The 14,635-nt window shown below is 38.0% G+C and overlaps 1 protein-coding gene across 6 annotated transcripts in view; it reads left to right on the plus strand.

The window, feature by feature from the left end:
* Fam184a (family with sequence similarity 184 member A) overlaps nucleotides 1-14,635 on the plus strand; it is a 143,719-nt gene that overhangs the window by 100,655 nt on the left and 28,429 nt on the right. The window lies entirely within an intron of this gene.

The raw sequence follows: 14,635 nt of genomic DNA on the forward strand, positions 1-14,635 counted from the left end.
ATCATTTGAGACCTTTGAAATTAGGACAAAAAGAATATGGAAACAGCTTTTTAAAGGTCTAATTCTTTTTTATTGAATTTTTGTGATTTTGCTACAATATAATCTGATGGTATTTAGGTCCCTTCCCCTATGCACACCTCCTCCTACTGCCCCCACCCAACTTAATGTACTCTATTATATATAATAAGGTTGATAGAGCCTAATTTGTGTCCCCAAATATCCTTCAGTATGGGTCTATCCACTGGAGCCTGGTTAACCTACTAAGAGTCCCATTCTTGAAAGAACCTGTCTCTCTGCCTCCACATAGCCATCGATTGCCAAAAGTTCCTTAGGTTGGGCTGAGTTTTCTTACCCACTTCCCCATGTCTATACTGGGATTTTGTCTGGTTTGAGCTTGTATGGAACTTGTGTGTGCTCTCTGTCATCATTGCTGTGAGTTCATACAAGTAACTGCCCAGCTGTCTGGAAACCTATTTCCTTATAGTTATCCACCATCTCTGCTCTTACAATCTTTCTACTCTACTCCCTCTTTCACAATCATCCTAAGCCTTGAGAGGCAAAAGTTTGATAATAGGAGTTCATTGAGGGATAAGCACTGTGCAGTCTTTTTCTCTGCACATTGGCCAGTTGTAGGTTTCTGTGTTAATCACCATCTGCCACATAAGGAAATTTCTTTGGTGAGATTTGAGAGGTGCATTAATCTCTAGGTATAACAAGTTATGTATTGGGAGCATGTTTAATACAATAACTAGTATAAAACTACTGTTAGGCCTTCCCCCTATTCCCTGGGACCCATCTATCTTCAGATGCCTAGGCCTAATATCAGTGTCAGGTATGTGCTCCATCCTATGAAGCAGACCTTAATTCCAACCAGAGAGTGGTTGGTTACTCCTGTAATATTAGTGCCACTATTGCATCAGTGGGCAGGCATACCTTGCTAGGCCAGTTGTTGTAGTTCACAAGATTTACAACTGGTTCCAGTAGCATGCATAGCAGCTTCTAGCACTATGAAAGGTAACCAGTAGAGATGAGGCTCTGAAGTCAGTACCAGCTTGATTTCTTGTTTATTCTACAGCTCATATATGTAGTGTCTTCAGACAAGGTCTCCCAGCTAACATGTAACTTGCTATATAGACCATACTGCCATCAGTTTCAGAGATCCATCTGCCTTTGCCTCCTGAGTGCTGGGATTAAAAGTGTGCACCACCACTCCTGGCTTAGATGTTGGCACGGCATTTGCTAGGGGCCTAGAGGGACAGATATTACTGGATAGACTGGTGGTAATCTTCTCTCATGTTCTTCACCTTGCATGATGTAGTTTGTTCAGTAATAAAATAGGAAAACATTTCTTTCTAATTTCTTTCTTGGTCTTTTTGAGACAGGGTCTCCCTGTAGCCCCAGGTAGCCTGGAACTCACTATGTAGACCAGGCTGGCCTTGAACTCACAGAGATCCACCTGCCTCTGCCTCCTGAGTGCTCAGATTAAAGGCATGTGCCACCACACCCAATTTAGGAAAACATTTCTAAAAGTCTTCCTGATATTTTTCAACCAGCAAGTGTTGAACATAGACATTTGGGTGCTGAGTTTATGATATAAAGAAATCTTACCATTTCTCCCACCATTTTTCATTTTTCTTTTAAATTATTTTTATTCTTATTTTTTAAATTGCAGTGTTGTTTATTTGTGTGTGTGTGTGTGTATGTGTATACCACAGTGGAGGTCAGAAGAAGCTTGGAGGATTTACTTCTCTCCTCCCTCTGGTAGGCTTCAGGGATGAGATGTACATTGTCAGCCTTGGTGGCAAGAGCCTTTACCTGTTAAGCCATCTTGCTGGCTCTGTTGTTATTATAATTGCTCTTGTATTAAGTTGTCAGGAATTCACCTATATTTCTTTTACTTTTTTCTTCCTCCCTCTGTTTCTTTTTTTAAATTTCTCTTCTTCAGTGCTTTTTCCTAAGAGGACCTAATGCTTTGCATCTTGAGATTGTATGTATTATAAAATAATTGTTATATGCTAGCTTCAGATTTTTTTCAGTTTAACAAGGAAGTTTTTTCTTGGTTTCAAAATAGAATTACCATAAATACCAAACTAACGAGGAATTATTTGGCTCCAAAGATAAAACTGTTCTCTGATACTCCATGCTCTCAGGTGATGTCTATGATAGCAGGGTCATTTCTGCCCACTTGTGATAAGTGTAGAGCATACTCATGACCACAAGTAAACAGCTGTTGTACTGAAGGATGGTCTATGCTTGAGGAAAGTTAAGAAAACTGGTGGGCTAGGTATCCTCTTTGAGTAAAAGCAGACATCAGGGTAACAAGATGTGAGATTACAAAAGCTCAGACTAGTGAGCAATCCCTTTAGTGGAACTGTGTTATGGACAAAAGTTCCCTCCTTCATGCCCCTTGGTTCTTGTTCTCTTGAGTCTTGGAAGTGTTCCTAGCCCTGTGCTCTAAAGCTGGCTCTACCATGTTCCACTTGCCAGGCCCTGTTCCATGAAACATCCAGCCGTATCCACATTCACCCTTTCCCCTGCTGCTGGTTTTACCTATTCCCCTTTGCCCTAGCAGTTCCAGCATCTCTCAGGACTTGGAAAAGCAGACCAGACTTGGAGTTGCTGATGAGAAAGGGAATTCGGGAACTAGAGCTGGAATGACCAAGGCTTAGGCAGAAGCAATACTATGTAAAACTATGAGAGAATCTTCATTTTCACAGTTTCTAAGTATTTCTCAGTAAATTCAGCATGAGACTGTTTTGTGCTTTAATGTGCCTGTATTTCATCCTATTTACAGAAAAGAATAGAAATTAGATTCAGGAAGACAAATACCACATTTTCTTTCATATGCAGAGCCTAGATTTTAATGTGTGTGCGTGCGTGCGTGCGTGCGTGCATGTGTGCGCATAATGAAACTAGAAGGGGACCATGGAAGGGAGGAAGAGATCTAAAAAGAGAAAGGAGTTGCGGGGTGGGGATATGGACAGGGTGTAATGGAATGCCTATGACATGAAAGCAGAAGAGGGGACAATTTGGGAAAGGAAGAGAGAAAGCAGGTGGAATAAAGGAGGACAGTGTGGGAGGGGAATAAATTAGAGCAAAATATATGTATATATGAAAATGCCATAATGAAACCCATTATTTTGGATATCAAGTTTTAAAAACAGGGGGCTAGGGAGATGACTCAGCAGGTGTCCTATGTTAAAAGCCAGTGTGGTACCACACCCCACAGTAGTGTAGAGGGCTGATGACAGGAGAATCTCTGTGACCTGCTGCCTAGCTGCAGTTTCAGTGAGAGAGCCTGCCTCAAAGGCATAAGACAAGTCACCTGATGTCCTCTGACCTCCTTTTACATGGGCATACACATGCACCCACACAAAAATTGAAGGAGGAAAGATTTATTTTGCCACACTATTTCTGCTCAAGGTCAGCTGAGTCCATTGCTTTGGGCCTACTACATTGAAGAAATTATGGTGGCAGGAGCATATGGCAGCCATGAAGCAGAGAGAAGAGAGGGAACCATTTCCTAATACCATCACATGGGAGGTTAGGGTTTCATCATATGAATTGGGGTGGGGGCAACAAATATTCACCTCTGCCCCCCAATATTCATGTCTTCACATTCAAAATGTATTCATTACATCCCAACATCTCCCCAAAATTTCACCTCATTCCAGCATCAACCCTATAGTGTCAGCTAAATACCATCCAAATCAGATCTGAGATAGATTTAATTATTTTTGATCCTGAAGCAAATTTTTCTCTTGCTATAAACATATAAAACCAAGTTATTCAGCTTTCTCTCCCTGTAACAAAATACCTGACATAATTATAAAGAAAAAAGGGTTGGTTGGTTTTACTCAGTTTTAGAGGTTTCCATCCATAGTTGTGTAGACCCATTGCCTCTGGTGTGGTGTCAGGATGACAGTGGTTAAGAGCGTGTCATAGAGAAAACCCATGACCACCGGGAAGCAGAAACGAAATAAGGAAATAGTTGGGGTCCCACAGTCCTCCTTCAAGGGCTTGACCCCAATTACATAAAGCCCTCTACTAAGTCCCACCTCCCAACAGTACCATCTTAAGAGCCAAGGCTTTATCACAGGGGTTTCTGGGAGGCACTCAACATCCATGCTATAGAACCAAGTGTACTTTATGCATCCAAAATACAAGGATCAGACAGGTATAAGATAGACATTCCATTCCAAAAGCAAGAAATAGGAAGGAAAGGGATGAGTTCAAAGTGCAAGGCAGACTCCATGAGATCTCAAGACTTGAGAACCATCTCTTTAGCTTGATACTCTGCCTTCTGGTCTCACTGTAGCAGAGGTCCTTCCTTCAGAGACTGGGACAGGGATCCTACCTTTGAACCTATTAGACTACCAGTCCTGCCCCTGTGACTTTGCCAGGCATCAGTGAAGGCTCTGGGTGATCCTGCCCCCAAAGTTTTGGAGGCTGCACCCTCCCAGCCTTAGAGTCTGTCTGGTTTGCTGAAAGTGAGGCAGGATCTCCCCTTTTGAAACCAAGGAGAGAAATTGCCTTCAGGGTCATTCTTCCCTTTTCTTAAAGAATAGTACCTGGTTACTGCTGAAATAATTCCTTAAGACCCACGGTTGACTGCCATGCAAATTTATCAAGTGGATCCTTGGCCATACCCCTAGTGATACGTTCTAAACCACTTTCTTGTGGTAGGCTTGAAGTTTTCATAATCTTTTGCATTCTAGTTTCCCTTTGTTTAAAAATTCCATCTTTAAGTCATTTTCCTCTTGCATTTTTCTACGGGAGCCAAGTCAGACCTTTGAAATTGCTTAGCAGTCACTTCAGCTTAATATCCAATTTCATTGCTTGCAAGTTCTGCCTTCTGTAAGTCATAAGTGCCAAAGCACAATCCAGCTAAGGCCTTGGCTTCATGACAAGGATGACCTTTCCTCTAGTTTTCAGTACTGTGTTGCTCATTTCCATCTAAGACCTTATCAAGATGGATTTTGCTGTCTATGTTTCTACCACCATTTTCTTTTCATGGCTCCTTAAATGTTTTCTGAAATGATTGAGGCTTTCTCTGCACCTGTCCTCTTTCTTTCTGAGCACTGCCACTAGGTCCACTCATAACCTCTTGGGCTTTACATAGCACACAGCCCAAACTCCAGCCCCGTCATTACTCAGTCCTCAGCTACTTCCATGTTTTTCGGTTTGTGCGGCACCATCTCCTCTTGGTACCAATTTCCTGTCTTAGCTTGAACTATAAGAATAGATAAAATGCAGTAGATGGGAGCTCTTCAATAGAAACATTTTTCACATTTCTGAAAGCTGGAAAGCTCAAGTCCAACGAGCTATCTGTGCTTTTACAAAATGGAAGGTGTGAAGAACCTCTGTGAGATATTTTTATAAAGGCACTAATCCCACTAATGGAAGTGTTGCCCCAGTGACCTAATCCCCTGCCAAAGATACCACTTTCTAAAGCCATCCCATTGGGATGTTGGGATTTCAGCAGAGGAATTTGGGGGTAGTAGACACAAACATCCTGTCCACAGTACTAGAAATCCCAATTTGTCTTGTGATTTGCATATCTCTGCATGTTAATGTCTTCCAAAGTCAAATCTGCAAGTGTGACATCTTCCCCAAGGTTTATATACATTTGAATGGCCACTCACCAGTACTAAGTTGTGCCTTTACTATATCCAGGTCTGTGTTATATAAGATGCATAAACCCCTCCAAGATCATAGCTTCCAAGGTCACAGCTTAGGGACCATGCCCTCGACTATATGCATAGATTTCAGATGTTCAAATATACTTTTGTCTTAACCTTAAATCTAGACTTGGGAAAGAAAAGATCTCACATGCTTCTTTGATTTGTTATATTGTTCTCATTTATCTGATAGATAACACTTACATTGTATTTATCCTTTTAAAGAATGTAAAGTAGAGACTTCCTAGATAAATCATAGTCTTTTAGGTTAAGTTCTAGTGCAGGGCCATCATTCCTGAAAAAGTCAAAGTTAAAATGCCAAAATTAAAAGCCCTTCATGGAGCGGAAGAGATGACTCAGCAGGTTAAGAGCGAGTTATGGGGCCGGGTGTGGTGGTGCACACCTTTAATCCCAGCACTCGGGAGGCAGAGGCAGGCGGATCTCTGTGAGTTCAAGGCCAGCCTGGTCTACATAGTGAGGGCCAGGACAGCTGGGGCTACAGAGAGACCCTGTCTCAAAAAGATTTAAAAAAAAAAAAAAAAGTGAGTTTTGACTGAGCAAGCAAGAGGCCCTGAGTTAGAATTCTCATCACCCATATAAAAAGCTGGGCAGTGTGCTTATGTCTGTAGCCCTAGCATGGCGGGAGGTGGAGACAGAAGGATCACTAGGGCTTGCTAGCTGCCAGCCTAGCTCCAGGTTCTGTGAGAAACCTTGTTTCGGGGGAATAATGCAGAGTGATAGAGCAGTATACCAAATGTCCTGGTCTCCTCATCCACACATATGTGCCTATACCAAACAGTCACACACACACATACACACACACACACACACACACACACACACACACCACAGAGATAAATAAAAGTCCCTCAATTTTCTTGTTTTATTAAAGTATGGAGAAGTTGAACTTATTTTCTGAAAATGAGTATGAAAAGGATAAATACAATGTAAGTAACATATATATAGTTTAGATTGAGAAGCTATAACAGAATCAAATAGGAAGTATCTTTTTCTCATCTTAATTTTTCAATTCTAGTAAACTGTGTTCTGGAATATGTCATCTTCCAGGCATTGCTAATCTTTTAACATTGGAACATGACATTGTTGCCTACAAAGTTCACGTTAAAGAAGAGAATTTAACGGATACAAAGTCATCTCATCCTCTCTCCGTAGTCCAAAACCAGGTTATTATAAAATCTTCCCAGTTTTCGGTGATTATCTGAAAGCAGTACTGGTCCATTCCAGTGGTTTTGTGGTTCTCATTTGCTCCTAGGAGAAACTCCTCCTGATCTGCAGCCATCTGTGTGCAGTGCTCTAAATGGTTGGACTGCAGGTATCTGGGAGGATTTGAACACTAGTAGCCTTTCTGGGTCTTTAAGTAACCATGTTTTTTTTTGTTTTTTGTTTTTTTTTTTTGGTGTTTTTGAGACAGGGTCTCCCTGTAGCTCCAGCTGTCCTGGAACTCACTATGTAGACCAGGCTGGCCTTGAACTCACAGAGATCCGCCTGCCTCTGCCTCCCAAGTGCTGGGATTAAAGGCGTGCGCCACCTTTTAGACTGAATTCAGTTTACATGCTTTAACCTTGAGTATTTTGTATAGGTAAGTCTGCCAACTCACAAATCTATGGGACAGTTTTAAAGGAATACAGATAATTTAGACGGTGTCTTAAATTTCTTCTTATCAGACTTGCTCTTGGAACTGCTTGTAGCCTATTTCTTCATGAACATACTATGATTAATGTTGGGTGTCTCATTCTCCCTTTTATCCATCTCCTCAGTACATTTCTGAATGTTTCCTTCTGTGATCTTTTCTTCATAGCGCCACTCTCTGGGTGAGGCTTTGCATAAGTCTATCAACAATGTAAGTGAGCAGCACTTACAGTTTGTATGCAGGGCATGCTGCACATTCGATTTTGCATAAACATCGCTTCGATGCTTTAACTTATACAAAAATATACTTTGGCATAGAGTAAGATATTTTGCATATGAATACTAACAACACCTTTCAGCCATTAATTTGTGTATGTGTATACATCTGCCACATTGTATTATTAAGCATATTGTGATAAAGATATTACAACTGAAACATAAAATTCATTATTTTAATGTTAACTCTGAAAGATAGTAATATTCTTGAAAGCTATTAACCGGATGATTATGATAAAAATGGAAATAAATAAAAATGGTTTTTCTTTAGTTAAAAATTTATTTTTTGAAAATGTAGTATAGATCTCATTTTAAAAGACTGAGTATTTGTATAATTTAAATATATTTTATATTTTAACGTTATAGCTATTAACACCTGAAAAGTAAAATAAAGTAAAACCCTTTATAAGGAATTGACAAATAATTTTCTCCTTATATATCAAGAAAAATAATGAGATTTACTTTCATACTGAATCTTATCACCACCTTGTCCCTAAATATAATAGAGAGTAGAGCATCTTTGAATACTTTTTTGATATCTTAGGATAGGGTCCGCATGCTTTTTCTGGAAAGGCCTAATAGTAAAAGCTTAGGGCTGTATGAGCACATGCTTCAGAGGCAGCGCCCGCCCTTCATCTGCTGCTCGCATGTGAGGCCTTCACTCCCGACAGTGTCAGCCAATGCTGCTTTTTCATATTCATCTCCTTTCACTGAAAAATGCAGAAATGTGCTTAGCATGACTTAAAACTATACTAAAAATAAGCAACAGACATATTTATCTCAATGTTGGTTCTACATTAGAAATTCCTTTTAATGTTAAAATCACATATACATAGTAAAAATTTAGGGTTATTTCAGTTTGGGGCCTAATAATGCCAGTTCAGACATTTTATGTGTTAATTGGGATCGAAATAAGAACCCAAATAACCACTGAAGGGGTACTCCAATTGCCTCATGCTGCGTCCCTGTTCAGCATGGAAGAAGCCAGAGCGGTCTGTGTCCCAACTCCCTATGGGCAATTTGGGTAACCCCTCCAGAGGATGGTGTGATAAGAATAGGAGGTAGGAATTGACTAGGCAGTTAGGGTAAAAAGACCCCAAAGAAAAGTTGCCAGTTTCTTGGCTAAAACTCACAATGTCCTTGGGCCTCTTGGCAACCTACTCTGTTCCAAAGGCCCAAAGTGTCAAAAATGTTTGAGAGCTTTTATCTAATCCTTAAAAGATCTTAGGGTTACTTCTTCAGAGAGGGGAATGTTAGAGTAGCCAAAAGCCCCATAAAAAAATGAGGAAGAAGAAAGAGTACATGAAGTTATCAGAATAATGTGGTAGGGAGATATGGGAGGAGTTGGAAGAGTACATGAAGTTATCAGAAAAAAGGTGATGGGGAGATATGGGAGGAGTTGGAGGGGAGGGAGTGGGCATGAATTTGATCAAAATACTTTATATCCATGTATGAAATTCTCAATTATTTATTTAAAAAGAAAGAACCCAAATAGAATATGATTATTTTCAAAATGAATTACATTGTATCTCAGAATATGTGTGATGGTGTCATTTTCCCTTAGTCATTGTAAACAAAAGGATATTCATTAAATAAAAGCCACTTCATTAATATTATAAGTAAAAGTTGCATTATTATGTCTATTTGTAATTGGTTATGAACATCCTGATCCATCCCCATAGAAAAAAGTAATGAAAACGATTATTAATATAATGAATACTCACTTAATCCCTTAACATAAACATCATAGCTGTCATTGGTCACCTTTTACCCTTGTCATCCATAACCAAACTGAACTGTTAGAGTACCAAGTTGGGCAGGTGAGTACATCACCCGCTGTGTGCATTGGCCCAGCTTCCCACTCTCTGTGCTTAGCAAAAGTTGTCCTCTCAATATGTCATCCTTTGATTATTAATGCATCTCTTTTTTGTAAAGGCTTTCTAATTTGTTTTTAGTTAAGAGTGAGAAAATAGGAAATTTATGAAGTGTTATTATGATTCTTAATTGATAAGCTGTTTATGAGTCTTCCTAGAAAATACCAAAAATGATTTTTTTGAATTGTTAAACAAGATTTTTTCAGAATGACCATAATTTCATGAGCTTAAATATAATTTTCTTTACTATATCTTTACTAATAGCAAATTAGTAGTTTTAAAATAGAATTAAAATATCTTAGCACTGTCACACATTACTCATGAGAATTTATGCAAGTCATTGACAGGCTAATAAATTATTCTTACTATCTTCTACTAAGCCCAGGTTAGCAATTTTTAATTCTGCCTTCAATATTTGAAAGTATTGGATTCAATACCTTGCAGTTGATCATGGTGACTTTCATAGCTCAGTTAGCTGATGGTGGTAGGAGACGGGCCTACATTCTTTAATATAGTGACCTTATTTAATCCTAGAAGAAACTTAAAGTTGTGTTAAGTGGAATTAATGAAAGGGAAAGGGAAAGGGCAGGGAGCAGTGAATGCTCTAGGAAGTGTGGTTTGCCATTAAAAACAATGGGGAATTTTGGAGGCATACCTGTGTTTCTAACACTTGAGAGGTGGAGGTAGAAAGATCAGGAGTTCAAGGCCAGTGTCTGCTACATAGTGAGTTGGAGGCCAGTTTGGATATAGGAAACTTTGTCTTGAAAACAAGAGTGATAATTTTAAAAATTGAAAAAAAAGAGGAGAAAAATGCTGTATCTGTAAGTTCATAGTCAGCCTGGGCATCACAGCGAGAGCCTGGCTAATAAATCCAAGAAAAACAAAGCAAATAAAATGAGTCATGTATCTAAATACCATGTGTACCCTATGAATGCCATTTTGGAGGAGAGAAAAAACTAAAAATATAAACTTACTATTCCCTCTCTACAGGAAAAAAATAATTTCACATCATTAAATAAACCCCACCGTATACTCACTTTGAAGAAGCCACATACAGTTGGCTCTGTGAATACTATTTTGTCAACACCTGCAAATTTGGTCACTTCCATAACTTCATACCAAAGGAATGTTTACTTTTCCCTCTGACACATACTGAATGTGTGTCTCCATCAGCAGCTTCCGAAATTGTTTGAGGTGTGTCCTGTGTTTACCTGGAAAGTTTTTTGTACAAGACATAAGCCAATACCTTGTCAGATAAATTCTGCACATTTGGTGAAAGTTATCTGTGTACATGATGTGCTTTAAAAAAAAAAATCTAAAGAAAAAAACAGGCAATTATATTGAGACAGACTTCAGTTAAGAACTCTAAAACTTAATTTCATCTTTAGTTTGAGACTTTTTATTTTATATACTCTCTATTTTTCAAAAAAATTGTAATGCAGATTATTTTACTTTGGTAATTAGAAAAAAATGTGGTGATAAGTCTGGGTCCAATCCCAGATGTACTGATTCAGAATCTGTGGGAATCAGGACCTAGATCACTGTATTTTAAAATCTAGAGAGAGTACTGTTCGTGCCCAGGTTTGAGGAGCATAGGGACATTGACTAGTTCAAGATGGGGCTGGAGAGATGACTCATTGGTTAAGAGCACTGGCTGCTTTGCCAGAGGACCCAGGTTCAATTCCCAGCACCCACAGGGCAGCTAACAACGGTTCATAACTCTAGTTCCAGGGGATCTGACACGTTCTTCTGGCCCCCACAGGCTCTGCATGACATGGATGCACTTACAAGCATGTAGGCAAAATACCCCTACACATTAAATAAATAAATAAATAAATAAATAAATAAAAAGATATGCTTCCTTTTGAGGATATTGTATACTTTGTGTGTTCTGTAATTACTGTATAAGACGGATTAAGGGCATAAAAACACCAACATCACATTAAACACCAAAATTTGTAGGTAAAATGTACAGAGTTAACGACATGCCCATGTTGACATCTGGTCATATCCAGCACCCTACATTTGATTTTAGAATTTATGTGCTTTTAGAGTTAACAATAAAAGACAAATATATTAAATTGTTACATTACTATATTTGTTTCAGTTATTTTGAAAAATTTCTTCAAACACATGATAGAGGTACAGGACCCTGGTGAAATTGCTTTAGAGAAAGAGGTAACACTTCTTGTTAAAAAGGTAGTCATATATTTTATTGTTTTCTCTTTTTGACATTTCTACAAGATTCTGTTTTTAATATCATATTTTATAAAAAGATAGTAAAACTATTTTCCTCAAACAGATAATAGTATTTTAAGTGGGAGAGATCAGAAGATGACAATTACTGTTAATGTAGTTTAACTTTTAAAAATTGTTCACAAAATATCTAGTACCTGTTTATCAGTAGAATACATGACATAATTCAGGCTTAGATTCATTGGTAAGAATTTTTAAAATAAGGTTTATTTTTTTCTGAAATAAAGATTCTCTTATTTATCTTAAATTAGTAAATATATTTAAACAGTTAAATTAGAACATGCATAGATACTAATACTGTGTATTACTTAAATTGAATATAGTACATAATTCAAAGTAACTATTTCTCATTGATGTTCAGTCAATGTCATTCTAGAGTTTCTACAGTAATGTTGACCAAACTTTTAATGCAAGCTCCATCCTTGTTCTCTTTTCTTTTTAATTCAATTTAATGTTATGTATTTGTATAAAATATATGAAACTCAGATGCTTAAATTATAGTTATAAAATACTAGTTCGTTTTACACTGTCTTGCTCATTTTCTGTCTTTTAAAATGCCATGCAATTTTCCTGCTAAGTAAAGGCTGATTTATGGATTGGCATTCTACTAATTTATTGTTTTACTTGCAGTGCTGCATTGCATGACTAAGGCTTTCTGCATATAATACACGTTACTATATTGAGCATGAATTCAAGAGTTTAGATTTTGTTTGTCTTCAAAGTTAACAATACAAAATGAGTGTATTTGAGTACTAATTGCATGGTATCTTTCTGCACATAGTGTATAGTATTTTCTGAAATGTAAATGCAACTATTAATCATGCATACTAAGTTGGAAATCACTCAGAGTTCTTTTAAGGTAAAGTATATTATGCAAAATGTTAAAGCTGGACAAAGTTTAAATGTTTAATTGTATAATTATATTAACATGGTAATTCATTTACTTTAATGATATATTTCTTTTTAAGTTTCAAGTGTGAGTCCAGCTGCAATTAAATTAACACAATTTGACACACTTGTGGTCCAGTTAACACAAGTGGAGATAAACTGATGCAATAAACTTTTAAAGTAGATATCGCAAAAAATAAAACACCACTGTGAAGTGATTAGCTTCTTACTAACCCAAGTGCACATGCAATTAGAGGATAAGATCCAAGATCAAATGGTACCTTTGGGAAAAGCACAAAATTCTGTCTGTCCTTTCTGGGTGAACACGAACTGTGCAAGGGTGGATAGCTTGGACAGCAGAATGCTTGATTTTAGTTCCCACTTCATCAAGTGCTATGGAAGAGCTTTGAAAATATCAATTGTCATTCTACATGTAACACAGACTTTCCCCAGCTTTCCCATATATACTCTAACACGTTAACCATTAACCCCAGAGGGAAGCAAAGCAGTTACTGTGGGTTCATGCTGAGGATGAGGCGAGGGTTGAACTTGGAAGAGAGTGGGTAGGTACCTTTTCTGTTTCAAGAACCAGCTGACTGAGCAGAAAATGGCTCTGCCAGTTAGAGATCAGTATTCAGTCATGATTACCTGTTCCCCTTTATGATGTATCTCTTCTGGGTCCTCCTTAGTATTTATTTATTTCATCTTGATTTTCCTTGCATAAAATAGTGATTAAATTAAGTACAATCTTATCCATAAGTATAACCCTAGCTATTGCAGGGGCATTTTCATTCATTTTTACCTTACAGGGCTTATTTCAGTCTGTGAATCATGGTCCTGCTACCATTTAGAGTTATAAGAAGTTAGCCAGGCCTAATGGATCACACTGGTAATCCCAACACTCAACCCAAGTTAGTATTTGACTCAGGTATGAGTCAAACTAGTCAAATTTGACTAGTCAAATTAACACAATTTGACATAATTGTGGTCAATTTGACATAATTGTGGTCTAATTAACACAATGTGAGGTGCACTGATGCAGTAAACTTTTAAAATAAATGCCACAGAAAATAAAACACAGCGCTGTGAAGCAATCAGCTTTCTACCAACATCAAGATAGGAGAATTACCACAAGTTTGAGACTAGCTTGGGCTACAAGTAAGTTCCAGGCCAGCCTGGACTACACAGTGAGACCCTGTTTTAAAAAAAAAAAAAAAAAAAAAAAAAAAAGTTAAGGGGGCTGGAGAGATGGCAGAAACATAAAAAATCTCTGAAACTTATTCTTGTGTAAAAATTAGTAAGTAATTCGATTCATAAAATTTCAACAGGTAGAATCACTGTTTTGGAAATACATTAGAACAGACGGAACATCTGTCGGTTGTTTCCAGTTCTTAATAGGCTTGACTATTTCTATAAAGGCATCTGCTAGCTTTTCCAACTAATCTTGTTTATAACGTTGTCCCAAACTCTTCCATGTAGCTAATGTTGCAGAGCAGCTCACTGTAGTGACTGTTCCTGCTGCTGTAAATGGAGACGGCTACTTATTTTTGACCTTCCCTGTTGGGTGTTGGCCACCGAGGGGTTCTTTCCTCTTGTCTTGCTTCGCATCTCTGGTGACTTCCCACTCTCCTCTTCTTTCTCAGACATTTTGTGAGATACATGAAGCAGCCCGTAGCTACCACCCTTAAATCAAGTCTTTTCCCATTAAAAAGCATTCACTGTAGAGTTTCTCCTTCTATCACCTTTCTTGGCCACAGAGGTGTTTTGCTTGCATGTTAATGAACAGAGTGCCTTGAGCTGTTTATGGGACATTTTACAACTTTTTATATGGATCCCCTAAGGTCCTCTTAGCTTTACACTTCTAGAGTAAGGTTAACGTGGTTTCAAGTTACAGTTGTAGCCTGTATATGAGAACAGAAATAGATCAAATTAAATGGTTTCATCAACTGCCTGTATATAAATATATACATATATACAACACTTATCTATATTCAACATGCTTTTTATTCT

Source organism: Nannospalax galili, unplaced genomic scaffold (genome assembly GCF_000622305.1).
Source record: "Nannospalax galili isolate Female #2095 unplaced genomic scaffold, S.galili_v1.0 scaffold417, whole genome shotgun sequence".
Lineage (NCBI taxonomy): Eukaryota > Metazoa > Chordata > Mammalia > Rodentia > Spalacidae > Nannospalax > Nannospalax galili.